At 43.8% G+C, this 23,486-nt stretch overlaps 1 protein-coding gene and 1 pseudogene across 6 annotated transcripts in view; one reads left to right on the top strand and one right to left on the bottom strand.

Moving 5' to 3' along the window:
• The window catches only part of LOC146053262 (uncharacterized), a 137,684-nt gene that overhangs the window by 9,182 nt on the left and 105,016 nt on the right, over positions 1 to 23,486 (bottom strand). The gene's annotated exons all lie outside the window — the stretch shown is intronic.
• On the top strand, positions 15,663 to 15,782 carry LOC146053270 (5S ribosomal RNA; annotated as a pseudogene).

Genomic DNA, 23,486 nt, shown 5'->3' with positions numbered 1-23,486 from the left:
ACGAATCCTTCAAATTCCCCGCTTGCATCACTGGCTGTGTCAGAGTAAGAGGCAAGCATGGCATATGCCTCCTCCGCTGAATACATTCTTTTGGATGACTGGGATGACATTTGGGATGCCATTTTTATTTTTGTGTTTCTGTAAGTGTAATGTTTCAACACGTGTATAGTGTAGGGGGGGTACAAACTTTATTTCAACACGGGGGGTATGTAGTGTGTAGTGTGTATGTAGTGCAGAAAAAAAAATACTTTATACAGGAATTTGATCCCAAAAAAAAAAAAAAAAATTAGATCAACCCTGTGGCAAAAATGCTGATCTGTGATGTACGTCACTCAGCAACTTCAAGGCAGCTTTTGGTACAACCTTGAAGGGGTTAAAAAAAAAAAAAAAAAGGGTCCTGCGCCAAAAATTGAGCACAGATGTTGGTCAGTAACATCCGTCACTGAACAGCGCTCAAAGGCAACAGGAATTTGATCTACAGATGGGTCTTGTCCCATCTTGGCAGGGGATGGCGCTGGCGTCGCCAGCCGCCATCCCCCGCCAGCGCCATGGCGATGGTGAGAAGGGGACGCACGCGCACGAGAGGCGCGCGCGTCCCCTTCCGACGGCGCTTCCATCCGTTCCCCCGGGTCCCCGCCGGCTTGCCGGCGGTAACCCGGGGTCCCCGCCGCCTGCCCGCATCCCCCCCTAACCCTGTCCGTCTCCCTGAGGCGGAGACGGACAGGGTTTCCGTCGCACTGGCGACGGAGACTGAGACGCGCGTGCGCGTGAGACGCACGCGCGTCTCAGTGCATTCGCTGGCGTGGCTGCTGGCGGGTCGCCAGCGCAGACGTTCTGGCGACCCGCCAGCAAGGATGGGACCTGACCCATCTGTAGATCAACCCTGTGCCGAAAATGCTGATCAGTGATGTACGTCACTGATCAGCGCACAGTGGCCACAGGACACCCACAAAATCACAGTGTGTGTAAATTTTTTTTAAAAAAGACCCCACAGCACCCTCAAAAAAAAAAAAAAAAAAAAGGTGATCAGTGATGCGACACTGATTACCAGTGAGGGGCAGCAGGTGCACAACCTTTGGTGCAACTGACAGGTATATATATTAAAAAAAAAAAAACCTGCACCCCCAAAAAGTTGCTGATCAGTTAATTTATACTGATCAGCACAAAAGGGGGGGCAGCAGGGGGGGCAGCAGTCAGTTGCACAGGCAGCACAACCTTTGGTGCAACTGACAGGTATATATATATAAAAAAAAAAACCCTGCACCCCCAAAAAGTTGCTGATCAGCACAGATATACTGATCAGCACAAAAGGGGGGGCAGCAGACACAAAATATAGCACTCTCTGTCACTATCTCTCACTATCTGTCACTCTATGACACTGCAGCAGCAGCACACAGGAAGTCACAAGATCGAGGAAGCATCCAGCTGCTGGCAGCACGCTACCAGCGGTGATCAGGTAAGTATCAGGCAAGGATCAGGTCAGTATATCACGACAGATTGGCACGGTGACCGCTCTGCATGCAATTCCAGACCGGAATGGCGTCTGCAGCGCAGTCACCGTTAGTTTAAATCACGCGCCATGGCTGTGATTGGTCCGTCGGTCCGACGGACCAATCACAGCCTTGGGGGCAGGTGGGGTGAGGTGTGGTCATCACCGGTGACCACCAGTGCCCCCCTCACACCCGGCGGTGATTGATCCGTGTTACCGAGCGTCTGATTCGCCGATAACACAGGAAAACGCTGTGATTGGCTGTTCACATTGAACAGCCAATCGCAGCGATCGCCGACGGGGGGGAGGCATCTCCGCCCCCCCTGGGCATGCTGGGACATGTCTGCTGTAAGGGACAGAAGACATGTTTAAACGGTCACCGCGTCTATAGACGCGGTGACAGTTTAAAGTCATGACGTATATATACGTCATGTGTCGGGAAGTACATCCCGGCCATGACGTATATATACGTCAAATGTTGGGAAGGGGTTAAAAGACACATTAAGTAGCAGAAATAAAGTTAATAACGATTGTGGGTACAATGCCCCACTTCCGGTGGGCGGACGTTACTTCCGCCCCGCTTCCTGTGTACAGTGTTGTTGAAAGTATGTTCACTTTCCGCCACTCGTCGGCGGAAGTGTATGCATGCCCCACTTCCTTCTTGTAGTGGGCTGCTTCTCATTCGTTGTTGCGAGTGACAATCATTGTTCAGCCGGGCACTTGGGTTTTTGCTCTGTGTATTCGGATATGTTGTCTCCCGGCGGCGGCCATTTTGTGGGGGGTTTTCATATCTTTTTCCTGGTGGAACGGCCATCTTTCTGGAGACAGATGTGTGAATTCAGTGTTCATACTCGTTTTAGCTCATGGGATTGTAGTGGCGATTTCAATTGGACATGGGAATGGAGAATGAAATATATTAATATAAATTCATGGTTATATTCACACAGTATATTTACAATTCGGGTTCCTAATAAAACGCATAAGTATATATGATTATAAAACCATAAAGATATAAGCATATAAATTGTATAAAAATAGCAGCGTTTTTTAGAGATATAGCAGCAGTGATGAGACCAATTAGTATAGCAGCAGTGTGGTATATCAAGGCTATAATAGCCTGTGGATAGGTATAAAATAAGTGCCATGGTACTCATAGGGCAATAGTGCCTTGAAGATGTGATAAGAGGAGTGCAAATAATACTTGATGAAGATATATAAAAAATTTTATATTATTTATAGACATTTTGTGAATGAGTGAGACAAAGGTGATGCATAAATAATTTTTTAATTTTTATTTTATTTTGATGAGGGGTGGGAAATACATAATGAAGAAGGAAAGAGTGAGAGAGAGAGAGAATAAAAGGAGAAAGAAAAAGGGGGATGAGAAGTGAGTCCTGGTGCCAACCAATTGTCCATATCATGAGGTTTTCTTCCTTGTACTGTCTGTACATTACAGAACCTGTTCTTCTCCTGGTACTGGACAGGCCCGGACACTGCTTGGCTGCCAAGATCGGACGGGTTTGGGCATTGCCAGCGTGGTATGACTGTTTTTCGTGTGCCCAAAACCTCTCGGAAGTAAGTGCCTTCTTGCTCGGACATGAAGAAGGACCAAGAGAAAAGGGGGGGGGGGGGAAGGGGGGGAACAAGGAGAGAAAAAAAAAAAGGGGGATAGTATGGTGGACGTGAGGGAGTGAGTTATAAGAACTGAATGGGGATGTGGATATAATGAAGTGTATTCTTACGGAACCTTTACAGAAATGGAGCGATTTCATATCCCTCATTAAGACCATTTGGGTGTAATGTCTGGAGCTGGAATATCCAGTACATTTCCCTTTGTGATAGCTTCTGTGCCAGGTCGCCTCCTCTTTCTCCCAAGTACACATGTTCGATAGCTTTGAAGGTGAGATCTTCCGGATTCGATGCGTGTGCCGTATTAAAGTGTCTAGGGATTGCATGATTGTCCAATTTGTTCTTAATGCTTCTCACATGTTCTTGTATTCTTATCTTCAGGGGGCGCTTGGTCTTACCGACATATTTCTTCCCGCACGTACACTCTAGCAGGTAGATGACAGAGGTCGAGTTGCAGTTCATGAATTCCTTAATTTGGAACTCCTTGTTGTCTCCTGTGTCTGTAAAACTTCTCCTGTTCGGATGGAGATATTTGCAAATCACACATTTGCCACATTTGTAAGATCCTTTGCACTGAGGTAGCTTCGTGGAGGGTTTGATGGTCTTTAGCATGCTGGGTGCAAGTATGTCCTTTAGGTTCTTGGATTTCCTATAGACTATGTCAGGTCTAGGTGGTAAGATCTCTTTTAGTAAGGGGTCCATCAGAAGTATCCCCCAATGTTTCTGTAGAGACTTTCTGATGGTATCTTCATGTCGATCATATGTAGTAATAAAGGATACGTTTTCTTTCTTTTCCTCTTCTTTGTTCTTATACATAAGTAAAGTAGTGTGATTTGTGTTCCTTGTTCTCTCTGCTGCCTTTGGGATGAGGTTGGTTGGATATTGTTTCTCCTCAAATCTTTGTCCATACAGGGTAAGTTGGTCTTCAAGGTCTTCAGGTCTGCTGCAATTTCTTTTAATTCTGTGAAATTGTGAATATGGAATATTGTTCTTCCATCTTTTCAAATGGTTACTCCTGTGGTGCAGATAGCTATTTTTATCCACGCTCTTAACAAAGTTTTCAGTTGCTACTTTGTTGTTTTCCTTCATCAGGATTAGGTCCAAGATTTCAATTTCTTCTTTTTGTACATTTGATGTGAATTTTAGGTTCATATCATTAATGTCCAGATTTTTTAAAAATTCATAAAACTGTGACTCTGTTCCATCCCATACAATTAAAATGTCATCTATATAACATTTATATAGTATTATCGCGCTTTTGACATCTTGATTATTGTAGATGTGTACATTCTCCCAGTGTCCCATAAAAAGATTACCGAAACTTGGCGCAAAAATAGTCCCCATTGCTGTTCCGCATTGCTGTAAGTAAAATTGATCCTGAAATTTAAAATAATTGTGGTGTAAGATAAAAAGCATGACATCACAAATAAAATCTCTATGATCAGGTGTAAGGGAGGCATCTTCTTCTAGATAACTTCTGCAGTCTTCCACTCCTTTGCTATGTTCAATGCAGGTGTACAATGACTGTAAGTCTATGGTTACCCATAGATATGTCTCCTTCCACTCAAGATTCTCTGTTATATTTAGTACTGCTGTTGTGTCCTTCAAGTATGATGGTAAACATTTAACATATTTATTTAGAAATATGTCCACATACTGAGACAAGTTCGAAGTTAATGAGTCTACTTCCGCCACGATAGGTCTTCCGGGCGGGTTTTCAAGGCACTTATGGAATTTTGGTAGGAAATAAAATATGGGGGTAATGGGGTCTGATCTTAGTAAAAATTGGTACTCCTCTTTCGTTAGAATGTTTGTTCTGAGACCTTTTAATAAGAGAATGCGTAATTCCTCAATGTACGCGTCTTTAGGATCAGTAGGGAGTAAGCTGTATGATTTATCATCATTCAGGAGCCTATGTGCTTCTTTGACATAGGCTTCCCGGTCCATGATAACCAGTCCCCCCCCTTTGTCAGCTGGTTTTAACACTATGTCTTTATCCTTCTGTAGTTTTTTGAGTGCCTCGCTTTCAGAATTTGTCAGATTTTTGTTTTTGATTGGTCCTTGTTCTGTGTTGCAGAGATCTTTCTTCACTAGATCGTGGAAGATACTGAGATTGGATCCTTTTGATTCTAATGGATAGTATTTGGATGTTGGTTTTAAGCCGGATTTACATTTGTTGTCAAAGTTTGATATTATTGCATCTTCTTTCTTTAGGAAATGCCTTTTGAGTGTCAGCTTGCGTACAAATTTGTTCAGGTCTATGTAGGTTTCAAACCTGTTAAGGCCACTTGTAGGTGCGAAGGAGAGACCCTTGCTTAGAAGGGATACCTCTGGGGTTGTTAGTACTTGTTTCGAAAGGTTGAAGATGCCGTTGTTGGTCGCCTTGTTTGTGATGTCCGTTGTGCTGTTATGAGGGTCTTTTTTTGTTGTTGTGATGTGTTCCTCCCACTGCCCCGTTTACCTCTTCGTCTGGAAGTTTTCTTTTTAGTGGAGGAACACATCACAACAAAAAAAGGCGACCAACAACGGCATCTTCAACCTTTTGAAACATGTACTAACAACCCCAGAGGTATCCCTTCTAAGCAAGGGTCTCTCCTTCGCACCTACAAGTGGCCTTAACAGGTTTGAAACATACATAGACCTGAACAAATTTGTACGCAAGCTGACACTCAAAAGGCATTTCCTAAAGAAAGAAGATGCAATAATATCAAACTTTGACAACAAATCTTAATCCGGCTTAAAACCAACATCCAAATACTATCCATTAGAATCAAAAGGATCCAATCTCAGTATCTTCCATGATCTAGTGAAGAAAGATCTCTGCGACACAGAACAAGGACCAATCAAAAACAAAAATCTGACAAATTCTGAAAGCAAGGCACTCAAAAAACTACAGAAGGATAAAGACATAGTGTTAAAACCAGCTGACAAAGGGGGGGGGGGGACTGGTTATCATGGACCGGGAAGCCTATGTCAAAGAAGCACATAGGCTCCTGAATGATGAGAAATCATACAGCTTACTCCCTACTGATCCTAAAGACGCGTACATTGAGGAATTACGCATTCTCTTATTAAAAGGTCTCAGAACAAACATTCTAACGAAAGAGTACCAATTTTTACTAAGATCAGACCCCAATACCCCCATATTTTATTTCCTACCAAAAATCCATAAGTGCCTTGAAAACCCGCCCGGAAGACCTATCGTGGCGGGAATAGACTCATTAACTTCGAACTTGTCTCAGTATGTGGACATATTTCTAAATAAATATGTTAAATGTTTACCATCATACTTGAAGGACACAACAGCAGTACTAAATATAACAGAGAATCTTGAGTGGAAGGAGACATATCTATGGGTAACCATAGACGTACAGTCATTGTACACCTGCATTGAACATAGCAAAGGAGTGGAAGCCTGCAGAAGTTATCTAGAAGAAGATGCCTCCCTTACACCTGATCATAGAGATTTTTTTTTTTAAAACACATTTTATTGTTGGAACATGTCAGAGTACAAACAGATGAAGTCTCAGCGACACGGTACACACAAACAAGGAATGTAAACAATATACGAGTCTAGTTTTCCGCGTTGTCGTGTTCCAGAGTAAAAGGGGAGAAGAGTGGATGAGAGAAGGAAATTTTCTGGTTTTTATAAGAGGCGGTAAGAAGGGGGAGAGAGAGTGATAGGAAAAAGAGGAAATAGGAGAAAAGAAAGAAAAAAAAGAAATAGAAAAAGAAGATAAAAGCAAAAAAAAAAAGAGAAGGGTAAAGGGCGTCCCTCCGGCGGCAGCGGGACACCCTGTCCCTTCCAAGGAAGCCAGGTGGTGTCACGGTGGGGCATGGAAGGGGGGTGGAGGGAGAGGGTGGGGGGGGGGGTTAAGGGGGAGGGAAGGTTGAGGGAGGGGGTGGGTTTCCGCTAGTCTATATCATATGGCGGGGGGGCGTTCTGAGAAGTCATCCAAGGCGTCCACACCTTATGAAAGGATTTGAGAGAGTGGCGTATAGTTGCGGTCATATACTCCATTCTATAAGTATACCATATACGGGCAAGTATTGCCTGCATTGGGGCCGGATCTGGTTTTTTCCAGTCGGCTGCTATTTGACAGGTCGTTGCAGAGATAATATGTCGGAAAAGTTTATGCTGGTGTAGGGAAAGCATGGGGGGTTTAAGTGGAAGGAGATCATATTTGGGGTCTAGAGGGACAGCAATTCCCATCAGGTTAGAAAGTAAGGTTTCCACCTCTTTCCAGATTGTAACTATCTTTGAACAGTTCCACCAGATATGAAGGAAGCTACCCTCTGCCGTACAGCCCCTCCAGCACCTATCCGACGTGTTAGGAAACATCCTATGCAGTCTGGATGGGACATAATACCAGCGATAAAGGAGCTTATATATGTTTTCTTTAATTTTCACGCATATTGAGCTGGAGGCCGCGTTTTCGCGAATTTCCTCCCAGTCCTCGTCATCTATGGGGAGACCTAGATCTCTCTCCCAGGCCCTCTCATGTGGAGCCCGAGAGGAGGCCGTGCTAGTTTCCAGAAGGGAGTAAAGTGTTGAGATTAGGCCCGCGGAGGAGGTTCGCTTCCAACATATGTATTCATAAGATGTTAGAGGTCTGGATATAAGAGTTGGGGTGGTTTTAGAATGGAAATGTCGGATTTGTAGGAAGCGGAAAAAGTCCATGTTCGGGATTGCTGTACCCTCTCTTATTGCGGCAAACTGCGGGAAACTAGCATCGACTGAGATATCGTTAAGGTAATAGATGTTATCTTTTAGCCAACTGGAGAGGGAAGAGCGGCTCATGCCTGGAGGAAAGGCTGGGTTATGGAATAGCGGAATTAGAGGAGAGGGGAGTGGGGCTAAATTGTATGTTTTGTTAACCTTGTCCCACACCGATAAAGCGCGGGAAACCACCGGGTGGGATGCAGCTGTGTGGGGGCGTTTGTTTTTAGGTAGCCATTGCAGGGAAGACAAAGTGGACAATCCCAAATCGTCCGCTTCTATTTTTACCCAAACTTTCTGTGTGCCCCATGGGTTGCACCATTGGACATTCTGGGACAGCCGCGAGGCATAGTAGTATCTCCGGAAGTCCGGGATACCTAGACCACCTTGATGGGAGGGTCGTTGTAAGAGTTTTAGCCTTATTCGGGGGCGCTTCTTGTCCCAAACAAACTGAGTGGTTTGGTATTGTAGTGATTTGAATACATAAAGGGGGATATATATTGGCAAGGTTTGGAATAAGTATAGGAGGCGCGGGAGGACACTCATTTTAACTGAGTTAATCCTACCAATCCAAGAGATGTAGTGGGAGGACCATGTGGACAGATCTGTTTTAATTATCTCTAGAAGACGCGGGTAGTTGGCCTGAAAAAGTTGGTGATAGTGTTGAGTCAGGTATATGCCGAGGTACTTGATTTTCTTTCTGTTCCAGTTACATGGAAGCTGTTTCATTAGTTCGGATTTGGAGGATCCGGGTATGTGAAAATCAAGGACCTCTGTCTTTTCTACGTTAATTTTGTAGCCAGAGTGTTGGGAGTATTGCTGTATTTCTAAGAGTAGGGGGGGGATTGAGCTGGTCGGGTTTGCGAGGGTCAGAAGTACATCATCGGCATATAACGCAATTTTGTGTTCCGATGGACCAGTTTTTATGCCCTGAATAGAGGGGTTGTTGCGAATCCTTGCCGCCAGGGGTTCCATAATGAGGGCGAAAATAAGCGTGGATAAGGGGCATCCCTGACGTGTACCATTCGCTATTTTGAAGTAGTCCGACATGACTCCGTTGACAGAGACCCGAGCGGACGGTGTGCGGTAGAGCGCCTTGGTGCCTTCCAGAAAGGCCCCCGAGAAGCCCATCTTTTCTAAAACTGCAAAGGCAAAGGGCAAGGAAATGCGGTCAAATGCCTTTTCCGCGTCTAAGGCTAGGACCAAGGCGGGGTTTTTCTGCTTTTGAATGACGTGGATAAGGTCTATTGCTCGTCTCGTGTTATCCGACGCCTGGCGACCAGGAATAAAACCGACCTGGTCTGGATGAACCAGAAGTGGGAGCAGAGAAGCAAGCCGGCCGGCCAAGACCTTAGCGTAAATTTTTAAATCTACATTCAAAAGCGAAATTGGTCTATAGTTTGCACACCCGGTCGGGTCTCTGTCAAGTTTTGGGATCACCACTATGTCCGCCTGGGTGGCCTCTGGGGAAAAAGAGGCACCCTCAAGGATGTCGTTAAACAACAGCACCAGATGGGGGGCTAGTTCCAGTGCAAAGCGCTTATAGTATTGGGCCGTGAAGCCATCGGGACCCGGGGCAGCAGAGGAGCGCATTGAGCGAATCGCCGATACTACCTCCTCCACCGTTATCTTTGCGTTCAAGAAGGAAAGATGAGCACCTGAAAGTGTGGGTAAGGGAGTGCCGGCTAAGTAGGCAGATAGATTATCTGTATCAGATGTGGATGCGGGGGAAGACTCACTCAGGTTGTACAGAGCTTCATAAAATGCTCGGAACTCCTCCGCTATTTCTTTAGGGTTATAGGTGTGTGATCCCCTTATAGAGGAGTATATTTTATCAATAGTTCTCGATGCTTGTTGGCGCCGAAGCTTGTTGGCCAGGATCGAGTCTATCTTATCCGCTTTGTCATAGAACCGTTGTTGAAGTCTTTTAAGAATATTGGCAGCTCTATGGGATAAGAGTGTATTTAGCTGACCTCTGATCGAGTCTATCTGGGACAGTAAGGCAGGTGTGGGCGTGCTTTTATGTTGATCTATTAGCGATGTTAATTGAGTTTCTAAGGTGTGTATCTGTGCCTTCTGCTTTTTCCGGATAGAGGAGACCTTGGAGATTATCAGGCCCCTGATGGTGGCCTTATGGGCTTCCCAAATGGTGGTAGGGGAGAGGTCAGGGGAGGAGTTTTCTTTGAAGTAGTGAGTAATAGCAAGTTTAACTTCTGCTAACGAGGAGGGATGTTCTAGTAGGGAGTCGTCTAGCCGCCATCTATAGGTCCTCGGGGGACATTCATAAAGATCAATGAGTATGTAAATACCTGCGTGGTCAGTCCAGGAAAACGGCGTTATGCCTGCCTCCTTAACTCTAGGGATCAAAGGGGAAGAGATGTAGATCATGTCTATCCTAGAGTAGTGTTGATGGGGGGCCGAGTAATGGGTGTAATCCTTAGAGTGCGGGTGCTTTAATCGCCAGGAGCCACTCAGTCCATTATGCTTTAAGGCTGCAGTGAGGGTGCGGGAAGCTCTGGGAATAGTTGACGTTGAGGTGTGTGGAGGTGGGGTGGATCTGTCTAGCAAAGGGTCGATAATAGTGTTGAAGTCTCCTCCGATGATTATGTGGCCTTGTGCCATTCTACCTAGGCGTTTAAAGAACGTGTCAAAGAATTGAGATTGGTCTTGGTTGGGGGCGTATAAAGAAACCAGGGTCACAGTAAGTGAACGAATGGTTCCGATTACCAAAATAAACCTCCCGTCAGGGTCAGCAATTGTTTTAATTGGGACAAAAGGCACACCCCTACGAATCAGGATAGCCACTCCTCTTTTTTTGCAGTCCGCCGATGCAAAAAAAATTTGAGAAAACGAACGGCCCTTGAGTTGGGAGTGACTGCCAGAGAAATGTGTCTCTTGCAAGAACACGATGGATGCGTTTTCTCTTTTGCAGGCTCCCAGGAGGATCGTTCGTTTTTTGGGCGAGTTCAGGCCATTAACATTTATGGACAATAATTTAAGGGCCATCGTATGGTATGTCACAGCAAGTTATTTTAAGAATCAAATTACAAGTGTGGGTAGACTGAGGGGGAAAGGGGGACCTCCCTACGGGGGAGGAGGGGGGGAAGGCAGGAGGAGGGGGAGCGCCACCGGGAGGACACCAGAGGAGAAGAAAAGATAAGTGGTAGATGAGAGGAAAGAGCCCAAAAGGGCTAGTACCCTGAAGAGAAGGGTCCCATGTGGGGACCGCTACAAGGAAACAAATTATTACATATAATCTAAACATTTGTGAAAGGGAATTTGGGGGGGGATAAAGAAGCATAGTGCTGGCGTATTGGAGACCGCCAGGACCGATAGCATCCCAAGCTATAGGGGTCTGTAGGGACTAACTAAGCTAGCATACTATAAATCTCTATGTATTGAATTATTAACTCTACACTTTAAACTAAACAAAATTAACATTACCACAGAGGTGTGTCTCACCCATAGAGGGTCGGAACTGTAAGCACACATGTGGAGCTTACTACTTGTAATTCAACTTTGGTAAAGATGAGAGAGTTCAGTTAGGCTCGCCGTTTTCCACTCGGTGACGAGAAACCCTTGTCCATTCTGGGGGCGGGGGGGGAGTGTCGCTGTGGTCTTGGGGTGGAGGGACTCTCGTCGGCTTCTGCTGAGGGGGACGGAAGCAGGTCCAGTTTTGCCAGGAGATCTTGACCTTGAGTCAGAGTCTTGATGTTGTGCAGAGAGTCATTTGCCGACACTTGTAACATGAAGGGAAAACCCCACCTGTAGCGGATTTTGTGTTGGCGAAGGATTTTGGTGACCGGCTGCAATTCACGTCGTTTTTGAATGGTTGAGGGGGCTAGGTCTTGAAATATTTGTAGTTGCATGTCTCGGAATTTGATAGATGGAGAGTCTCTGGTGGTTGCGAGGATTTTATCTTTTGTTTGATAATAGTGGAAACGGACTATAATGTCTCTTGGGGGTTGTGAAGCCGGGGGTTTCGGGCGAAGGGCTCTGTGGGCCCTATCCAAAAGGCAATCCTCGTCTGTTAGCGATGGAGCTATTTGTTGGAAGAATTCTTTCAGGAACGTTGGTAGAGAGGAACCGGGAACGGTTTCCGCTACGTTGCGGATGCGCAAGTTGTTACGCCGAGAGCGATTTTCTTGGTCTTCTTGTCTTTCTTTAAGCGTCTCTATCTCTTCGTGAAGTCTGGAGAGTTCCTTATCCAGACGGGATTGAGAGCGGCATAAGTCGTCAGTTTTAGATTCTAAATCGTCAGTTCTGGTGCCCAAGGCTGTCAAGTCGGACCTGAACTCCGAGACTGCCTTGGCGAGCTCTTGTTTGAAGGCACTTTGTACCCCTTCCAGTAGCCCGGACATCACTGCTTGGATCTGGGGGTCTATGGATGTTTCTACCGTTCCAGGGTGGGAGGGAGAATCTGAGAGCTGCATGTTGCCTGAAGAGCTCTTGGATTTGGAGCCAAAGAAATTTCCGGTTGGCTGGGGAGTTTTCTTGTTTCTCTGAGACATAGTGAACAAGGCCGATGGGGGCCGAAATCAGCAACCAGGGTGTAGACGTGGTATTTGTGGAGTGGAAATGGCGGAGGTGATCAGTAGAGAGGGATAGCTTCGGTCCTAGCGAGTCTAAGAATTTACTCAGACAGGCATGTTGGGTAGCGTGACCTCCACGGAGGGAGGTGAGCTATATTGAATGTGGGGAGTCTCACTCTTCTATCTGCTCAGGGACCTGCCCTTGAGCTGATTTTCCGTCGCCGGCTGTGCCAGGTATTGCGGATAGGCGGTGTGTCACGGTTATCTGAGGAGATGATTTTAGGAGGATATGTGGGGAGAGAGCTGAGCGGAAGCCCAGGCTGGATGCGTCTGCTCTCTTCACTATGACTTGGCCACGCCTCCTGATGTTAATATCTTTTCCAATACGGAGCAGCTCAGTGAGTCTCCTGTGTGTTCACACGGGCTGATCTCTTTTGGGTGCTATAAGTGGAGAAGGGGGTGAGTCTGCTGGTGAGGGGGTTGCACCACACGGCCAAGAGGGGGCTGGCAAGTCTTCTGCAGCTGCTATATGTGGGAGGACAATCGGGGGGCAAATGATGTTGGCAGCGGGCAAGAGCTGTGGGTTCAAAGTGGCTGGGCAGGCTGATATGAATGGGAGGGTGGGCGGCTGCCTTGACTGTTGTATTGCTGTCAGGCTGAGGCTCCCAGGCTGGAAATGGAGAGGGGACACTGCGTTGGGTACGCAGCAGTTATAATGGCTGGTGGTACCAGCAGTGCTGTAGTGTAGGCTGGTTGGGTAGGGGTCCCTCGTTTGGTGCTCACTGTTTAGCGGGGAGCTGTGCAGATATAATGAGCCTCTGCCTCAACCAATATGGCCGCCGTGTCCATATATCCCTGCTGTGATTTGGGCCTGCCCCAACCAATATGGCCGCCGCTCCTATTCTTGTGCCTCCCTCGGAGAGAGGTGCTTTAACTGCCTGAGCTTGGCCACATACAGGGCTGTGGGGGGCTTATGCAGGCTCCAGACGCTGTTTGGGCTGCGTGGTTGTAGCTGGGAGGCAGCGTGGGAGCGCGTCTGCAGCTGTCCCCGCTATCCAAGATGGCCGCCGCTGGGACTGTGTAAGCTTATATGCAGCTTACCGTGTCAGGTGAGGGGGTTAGGAGCCCGGGAAGGGGTCCGGCAGCGTCAGCGGGGCGTTGGGTGAGGGTGCAGTGTCCGGGCTTCGTCCCTGGAGCGGTCCTCCCGCGATCTCCGATGCGGAGCTCCGGCGGCGGGTGGGCTGCCTACTCGAGGTCCCGGCTTGATGGGACGCTAGGCCGCAGTGCTCTGAGAGCCGCAAACGGGCCTCCTGGCACCGCTGTTTTTTCTGGATAGGTCGTCTGGTGGTCTGGGGTTGTTGTGAGGGAGAGTGGGGTAGGAGGGGGGTCGCCAGACTTACTTTTTCAAAGCGAAGGCTGCAAAAATAATTCGAAGGTGAGCGAGCATCAAATGATTTTTCCTCCCTACGGCTGTATGCAAGCGGATGTGTTACACATCTGCTCACGTGCTATTGAAAGCATTAAAGGGTCGGCAATGAATATACGTTGCTTATCGAGCAGGTCTTAATCCGGCTCAAAGTGCACAAGAGGGGTCAGCTGTGGTGAGTTTTGGGGCAGGAGTATCATGTAGTTACGTAAGGTTGCTAATCTATAGATACGGCAGGAGCAGGGGTATACGAGCAGGGGTATACAAGCAGCAGCGCTATTACCGCCAGCACTATTCTACTCAGGACGACTCACGTGTCACGACTGGAGTAAGACGACTACACCGCCGATCATAGAGATTTTATTTGTGATGCTTGTGATGCTTTTTATCTTACACCACAATTATTTTAAATTTCAGGATAAATTTTACTTACAGCAATGCGGAACAGCAATGGGGACTTTTTTTGCGCCAAGTTTCGCTAATCTTTTTTTGGGACACTGGGACAATGTACACATCTACAATAATCAAGATGTCAAAAGCGCGATAATACTATATAAACGTTATATAGATGACATTTTAATCGTATGGGATGGAACAGAGTCACAGTTTTATGAATTTTTAAAAAATCTGGACATTAATGATATGAACCTAAAATTCACATCAAATGTACAAAAAGAAGAAATTGAATTCTTGGACCTAATCCTGATGAAGGAAAACAGCAAAGTAGCAACTGAAAACTTTGTTAAGAGCGTGGATAAAAATAGCTATCTGCACCACAGGAGTAACCATTTGAAAAGATGGAAGAACAATATTCCATATTCACAATTTCACAGAATTAAAAGAAATTGCAGCAGACCTGAAGACCAACTTACCCTGTATGGACAAAGATTTGAGGAGAAACAATATCCGACCAACCTCATCCCAAAGGCAGCAGAGAGAACAAGGAACACAAATCGCACTACTTTACTTACGTATAAGAACAAAGAAGAGGAAAAGAAAGAAAACGTATCCTTTATTACTACATATGATCGACATGAAGATACCACCAGAAAGTCTCTACAGAAACATTGGGGGATACTTCTGATGGACCCCTTACTAAAAGAGATCTTACCACCTAGACCTGACATAGTCTATAGGAAATCCAAGAACCTAAAGGACATACTTGCACCCAGCATGCTAAAGACCATCAAACCCTCCACGAAGCTACCTCAGTGCAAAGGATCTTACAAATGTGGCAAATGTGTGATTTGCAAATATCTCCATCCGAACAGGAGAAGTTTTACAGACACAGGAGACAACAAGGAGTTCCAAATTAAGGAATTCATGAACTGCAACTCGACCTCTGTCATCTACCTGCTAGAGTGTACGTGCGGGAAGAAATATGTCGGTAAGACCAAGCGCCCCCTGAAGATAAGAATACAAGAACATGTGAGAAGCATTAAGAACAAATTGGACAATCATGCAATCCCTAGACACTTTAATACGGCACACGCATCGAATCCGGAAGATCTCACCTTCAAAGCTATCGAACATGTGTACTTGAGAGAAAGAGGAGGCGACCTGGCACAGAAGCTATCACAAAGGGAAATGTACTGGATATTCCAGCTCCAGACATTACACCCAAATGGTCTTAATGAGGGATATGAAATCGCTCCATTTCTGTAAAGGTTCCGTAAGAATACACTTCATTATATCCACATCCCCATTCAGTTCTTATAACTCACTCCCTCACGTCCACCATACTATCCCCCTTTTTTTTTTTTCTTTCTTTTTCTCTCCTTGTTCCCCCCCTCCCCCCCTTTTCTCTCGGTCCTTCTTCATGTCCGAGCAAGAAGGCACTTACTTCCGAGAGGTTTTGGGCACACGAAAAACAGTCATACCACGCTGGCAATGCCCAAACCCGTCAGATCTTGGCAGCCAAGCAGTGTCCGGGCCTGTCCAGTACCAGGACGGGTGACCACCTGAGAATAACAGGTTCTGTAATGTACAGACAGTACAAGGAAGAAAACCTCATGATATGGACAATTGGCTGGCACCAGGACTCATTTCTCATCCCCCTTTTTCTTTCTCCTTTTATTCTCTCTCTCACTCTTTCCTTCTTCATTATGTATTTCCCACCCCTCATCAAAATAAAATAAAAATTAAAAAATTATTTATGCATCACCTTAGTCCAGGGGTTCCCAATCTTTTTTGAATCACAGCACCCTAGAGTATCAAAATTTTTTCACGGCACCCCTAGGCCAAAAATAAATTTATTAGATTGGGTTTATATGTGATTCTTTGGGTCAGGTATGTGGTAAAGGACAGGATTTGCTTCTGTTTGTACACATTTTATTAATGGCAGCCACCAGCATTGCTTTTGCTTATAAATAATTAACCGTTAATAATTTGAGTTGGTCCTGGACTACCAACCCAGGGCACCCCTGCATGTGTCCCGAGGCACCCCAGGGAGCCACGGCACACAGTTTGGGAACCACTGCCTTAGTCTCACTCATTCACAAAATGTCTATAAATAATATTAAAAAATGTATATATCTTCATCAAGTATTATTTGCACTCCTCTTATCACATCTTCAAGGCACTATTGCCCTATGAGTACCATGGCACTTATTTTATACCTATCCACAGGCTATTATAGCCTTGATATACCACACTGCTGCTATACTAATTGGTCTCACTGCTGCTATATCTCTAAAAAACGCTGCTATTTTTATACAATTTATATGCTTATATCTTTATGGCTTTATAATCATATATACTTATTCGTTTTATTAGGAACCCGAATTGTAAATATACTGTGTGAATATAACCATGAATTTATATGAATATATTTCATTCTCCATTCCCATGTCCAATTGAAATCGCCACTACAATCCCATGAGCTAAAACAAGTATGAACACTGAATTCACACATCTGTCTCCAGAAAGATGGCCGTTCCACCATGAAAAAGATATGAAAACCCCCCACAAAATGGCCGCCGCCGGGAGACAACATATCCGAATACACAGAGCAAAAACCCAAGTGCCCGGCTGAACAATGATTGTCACTCGCAACAACGAATGAGAAGCAGCCCACTACAAGAAGGAAGTGGGGCATGCATACACTTCCGCCGACGAGTGGCGGAAAGTGAACATACTTTTAACAACACTGTACACAGGAAGCGGGGCGGAAGTAACGTCCGCCCACCGGAGGTGGGGCATTGTACCCACGATCGTTATTAACTTTATTTCTGCTACTTAATGTGTCTTTTAACAACTATGCTTTAGACAGTAAGCATCAGGGTCGTGCCACATAAACATCTAGTTAGATCATAGACAGTTATTCACGATTCTGCCCACTTTAGAAACGATAGGCACATCCCACAGGAAGTGACCTCACAATTATGTCCATCATACCTATACAGTATAAATAGAGCTCCAGGCACTCACCTCCCTCACCCCTTGATGAAGTCTCTACGACGAAACGCGTTGGGTACAGCCTGCTGACTCCTCCCTATTAGATAAGTGACACTCCACTTCAGCTTTTAAGAAAACGTTTTTTTCTCCTTAATCCTGTTTTATTTACTTATTACAGCTTTATCTCCCTCCCCCTTCACCCCCTTTTTTTATATAGCGAATTCTTTTGTAGGCCTTTTTATAATATTTCGCATATTTTACGTATAAGTGTTTTTTCTATTTTTACCCATTGTTTGCTCTTTTAACTAGTACTGTGTACTTGAATAAAAATCCTTTGTTTTTTACAACTGGATACGCTTCTTATATAGGTATAGGTAGACGCTATTTTCCTTTATCCAATTTTGCTGCTATTTGTATTTACACCCCTTACCAAGGTGTTTCTCCTTAAAGGACCAGCTGACTACCCCCCCCCCCCTCTTAGAAAGGTTACCTATCATAACCATACTACTAGGTTATTTATTAGTCCAGAAACACAGGTGGCACCATACATCCCCCTTTTTCTCTGGATATCTATATATATATATATATATGAGTCACTCTTAGTCCCCACACAGCGCCAGGTTCACCAGCGGCGCGTCTGTACCGCTAATGACAGCCGCCGCATAGTACCGCTTAGTGCACAAGGGAATCCCGGAGCCGTCGCTATGCTGAGACTCCGGGGTTACCCTATTATGCGCTCCCCTCCCACTGTCACTCACTCCTGCTGATGTATTGCTAACGTCAGTGGAGGTCTGGTTGTCCTCATTAACATAACTTTTGGCGTAATATGCATGTTTTTTAAACAGGCTCCATTTCTGTGTGCTTCATCTCTGATGAAAACTGCGAGTACGCAGTTGAAACAGCTGTCAGGTGTACAGCTGTCATTTTTGTGCAATATGATTGTACAATAAACGTTTTCCTTTCTTCAACTATCATCCGTGTGTCAGCCTCTGTCCTTCTCAGCAAGAGGGGGGTAAGTGCTTTCTGTCTAAAATTTATATGGTCCTGGCACCGGAGCTAATCTGCATAAGAATATATATATATATATACATAAAAAAAGTCTTTATTGCTAATTTCTTTAGAACCCAATTCTTGAAAGGGTAACAAATCCCCCCCCCCAGGGTCGAACACATCCCTGATGGCTGAGATCCCCCTAGATTTCCAGGTCAGATATGTGGCATTAAGTGATCGCGGGAAAAAATTAGTGGTCACCCCAGAAAGTAATGTAGCGCGTCACACCTGCCTATGCCCCAATTTTTTGTTTATGGCTAACCACGCTAAGTATGTGTGAGTAAATAAGATATCCTGCATAGCCAAAGCAGGCAAGGTGGATTTAGGGGTGTGTAGCAATTCAGCAGTCTAAAATGTAGTGTAAAAAAACTGATTGGGTATAGGCGTCTAAATGCAGTATTCCCAGGCCCCCCTCTGCCTATCTAGATATATATATATATATGTAGCATTATGGGGATGCAGTGTCACTCAGGCAAAAAAATGACACAGCAGGCAGATGTATACCAACGGTTCTGTACCTGTCTACACAGCTGAACGCTGTTTTAGCGGACGGTACCAGCTTCTTAAGTTACTTCACTGAACACCCAGCATAAAGTGGAGGGACGCCACCGGGCACTACATATATATTATATATGTATATTATATATATTATATGTATATATTATATATGTATTTTATACCACCATGTGGTGTTTTGGGATACTCATTATATAACATAGGTGATACACCCATCTTGGTTATTGTTCTTCTCCCCCATCTCCATCTCTGTTCTTGCCTTCTGTATTTTTTAATTTGTACTTTATTATGATTGTGAGTAGATCACTCAATTTGTACTGTTACGACTTACAGTTATTGTCGGTTGCATTTTCTGCCCCTGATGAAGTCATGACATGACGAAACGCGTTGGTCTTTGTTTTCGACCAAAAAGATCACCTGAACTGAACTGAGTTGTACCTACATACAATTGTTCACCACTTGTGTACATTTGATACCCTGTTATGGGCTTTTTATATGTTTGTACATTTTATATTAAATGTTGATGTCAACATAAAGTGATTGTTTTACTATCAAAAGCACCCTCTGAAACCCCTCCCCCCCTTTTGCAATATTATATATATATATATATATATATATATATATATATATATATATATCTATCTTGCAGTGAAATGGGGTGCCTTGGCGATGGGCTGCAAGCTTAAATGCATCAATTCATGAACTAAAACCCCATTATTTATTTATTGATTATTTGAATGTTAAGGTGAGTTAGTTTGTTGTAGTGAGTGCTGGGTCCCCTGTGTTTGTATTTACTAGAGTGTGTGGTCACAGGCCACCGCACCCCACCCTGGGATGTGGGTGCTGTTTGCACCCCATTCCTAGGAATGGCGAGTGTGTTGGTACTTCTGTATCATATATATATATATATATATATATATATATATATATATATATATATATATATATATATATACACACACTCTAAAAATACAGAGTTTTTTGTCCAACCATAGAAATGTAAAAAAAGCTGTATAAACTAATAAGGATCATTTGCATACAATATGATATCTTTGGAAACACAATAGATTGCAATACCGCCGCCCTCCCCAGCAACGAGAGAGGAAGGGATCTTCATGCTTCAAGCTGTCTCAAAACACCAGCAATTATATGATCAAAGTTGCATCTATACAACTGAGAGACATTTAGAGCAGGAATATTAATCCCAACTACTTAATGGAATGGGCGTTAATTTAAAATTGTGAAAGAAGGGGGACAACGAGTTTCCGGTGAGGGCGCCGGAGGTACTATAAGAGTTAAACCCTGTATCTATGAAACTGGTACCAAAAAAAAACACTGACCAACGCGTTTCTCCGCCTATAAAATCTCAGCGGCTTCCCCGAGGCTAGGTCTTACACGTACCTCCGCATATAAAATCTCAGCGGCTTCCTCATGGATAGGGCTTACGCGTTTCTCCGCCTATAAGAACTCAGCTTATTCCTCAGGGATAGGAAGCCGCTGAGACTTTTATAGATGGATAAATGCGTCGGGTCAGTGTTTTTCGGTCCAAGTTTCATATACACAGGAGATTACCCTTCCGGTGGGCGGACCCTGAGATGATCTATCTGGAGTGTTAACCAGAGTAAAGCTGTGAACCAGGAATCTGGAGCCCAGGAATATTTCCAAATAACAAGTGGCCACCTGTACCTATGCTACAGAAAGTTAGTCTTCATTCTAGCACCCCCTATATTTGAAAACCCATGCAGTTCCTCTTCCCTGCCTGGGGTGTCACTGTCTGCTGTAGAGGTTTTAGCACAGTGTGGTCTATAGATCAGCACTGATAAGCAAACCAGGCCTGTGCTAAAAATACCACAGCAGACAACGACACCCCAGGCAGGGAAGAGGAACTGCATGGGTTTTCAAATATGGCGGGTGCTAGAATGAACACTAGAAAGTGTCTAAGGCTGCTGGGACTACAGCTTTTTCATACAAAAAGTGTTAACTATAAGCCTGATATTTATCTGTTGGCATCAAACTGAAGCCACGATAGCCCAAGTGGGCGGAACTAACTACTAACAGCCTCTGCTTTATGCTTACTAGCAAATTTACAAGCCTGCTGAATGAATTACATTTTTACAAGAAAAGTAAGTATATTGTAAGTGCACTGACAATCATAATGTTTATTTTTAAGATTTAACTTTTATTAGGTTCATTAAAAGGTGAAATATTTAAAATATAGAAAGATAAAGAAAGAAATAAAGTTTAAAATATCAATGACCCCTGCTCCCCAAACAAAATTATTATAGGGTTATTTTATCCCTGTATGCCTCTTATATGCTTTGTATTAGCATTTTTCTCCCTATTCAATTTAGGGAAGAAATACTTCTGCACTTAAATGTTGCGAATTTTTATGCAATAGATCTTTATGTATCAGATCTTATTTTCTCTGAGTCTCTCAGACTAATGTGTATATTTAGAGTTATGTTTTGTTACATAGATGGTAGTTTGTACTCTGTGGACTGACAGAAGACGTGGGTTAGCTTATCAGAGATTAGATTGATGTTTATTTATAATTTTATTTCTATTAACAGTATTTCACATAACCGCAGATTATACCCACTGTATTTGTATATTACAGTGCTTGAGGTTTAATTCTTACCAATTGCACAGAGGTAATAGATAATTAATAACCTCTTTATTCCGTGCTCCTGTACAAAGTGGCTTCCTGGAGTATTCTTTACTGATAGTTATTTTAATACACGGTGTTTGTGCCTGCTGCACTAAGTATTATAGTACCAAGTGCTTAGGTTCACTTCTCACAGATTGTGCAATTATAGTATATAAAGAATAACCCTGCTGCACTTGTTTATTAACGTGCAGATATTGCTTTTTGGACATACATATACTGAGCTATATCTGGTATATATGTTCTATAGGTGATAGTCGTACAACCCAGCTCATAAGGTAGATATGAATGGTTATTAGGTATGTTGCGGTAGTTGTGAAAATACTGCTACTGACAGTTATTTCACAGATATAATTACTGCCCTCAGCGTTTATTATTGCTGTATTGTGGGCTTATATGACAGTTTGCTGGCGGCTATGAGTCGGCTATAATGAGCCAGGAAGTGTACTCATATCGCCGCTGTATGTGTGAAAAAACTGTAACTGACAGTTACTTTACAGCTGTTATTATTGCCCTCAGCGTTATGTTATTGCTGTCTTGCGGGCTTATAGGACAGTCCTCCGGCGGTTATGAGTTGGCTGTAAGATGCCAGAGAATATACCCATACCACCGCTGTCTGTATGAAATTACTGCTGCTGATAGTTAATTAATAGATGTTACTATAGGTACCAGTGTAGCTGCCGCTGTTAGTTATTTCACTGTTATCACTCACAGCGTTTATTATTGCCTTATTATAGGCTTATTTGACAGTATCCCCGCGGTTTGTGAGCCGGCTGTAAAAAGCCAAAGAGTACACTTATACCGCTGCTGTCTATTATAGTCAGTGCGGCTGCCGCTGACAGTTACTTCACATACGCTGTTATCACTCACAGCGTTTATTGTTGCCTTATAATAGGTTTATTAAACAGTATCCCCGCGGTTATGAGCCGGCTATAGAAAGCCAAAGAGTACACTCATACCGCTGCTGTCTATTATAGCCAGTGCGGCTGCCGCTGACAGTTAATTCACATACGCTGTTATCACTCACAGCATTTATTGTTGCCTTATAATAGGTTTATTAAACAGTATCCCCGCGGTTATGAGCCGGCTATAGAAAGCCAAAGAGTACACTCATACCGCTGCTGTCTATTATGTATATCAAGGCAGCTCCGTATCTCACGGACTGCACGGAGACTGTGAGCCGGCTCCTGTCAGCTAGACGCGCACCCACGCTACTTCTGTCGCTATGTCTCGGCTATTGATATAGCTATTGGTACAATTTATTTAACATAACATATACATTTCATTTCATTGCATTTCAACATTATAAAAGTGCATATTTTAGAGGCATATGATTGGGGGCTGAGGTCATTGTTGCCAACGACCGTTTCACCAAGCTTCCTCAGGGCATCAACCCGTCTGCCCTCTGGAAGGAGTTTAAATCCCCCGCCCTGATTGATGATTGGTTACTCTTAATTACCATGTTCAGTATGGGAAAAATTACTATTGTGTCCTATTTTATTCTTTACTTGCTTATTATTCATTTCAGAAGTATATATACACAGATATGTTTTACAGTGTAGTTTATCTGTTCTTGTTATAACTGTTCACTGACATAATTTGATATGATCACGTAGTTTTCTTTGAAAAATATATGGATTTATTATTTTTTCATTTTTTAATTATCATTATTCCGTTTCTTTTTGTTTTGAAGTGTCAGTCACGTTTCATTTTGGTATTGCACTATTCTTTCTTTTGTAGTGAATGAATCACTGTGTGTGGTAAATGTCATTATATCGTAATTTATGACACATACTTCAAAGTTTTTTGTTACATTTAGTATGTTATTCGTCCATTTCTCATTCTTATGGTGATATTCTGTATCGTCAATTTAGTATGTATCTTAAATGTTTTTATATTTTTATAGAGAAAAAGGTGAAAAGAGTTTGTGCTTTATAATTGAAAAAGGGGGAGGGGGAAAAGAATATAATAAGAGACAAAGGTTTTTATTATTTTTTATTATTATTATTATATGTGCAGTGTTTTATAGATAAATTTTTGTGTTAAACCGTGATCTGAAAAAT

This window comes from Crinia signifera, unplaced genomic scaffold (assembly GCF_055691185.1).
Source record: "Crinia signifera unplaced genomic scaffold, ASM5569118v1 HAP2_SCAFFOLD_134, whole genome shotgun sequence".
NCBI lineage: Eukaryota > Metazoa > Chordata > Amphibia > Anura > Myobatrachidae > Crinia > Crinia signifera.
This window is presented reverse-complemented; position numbering and strand designations above follow the sequence as displayed.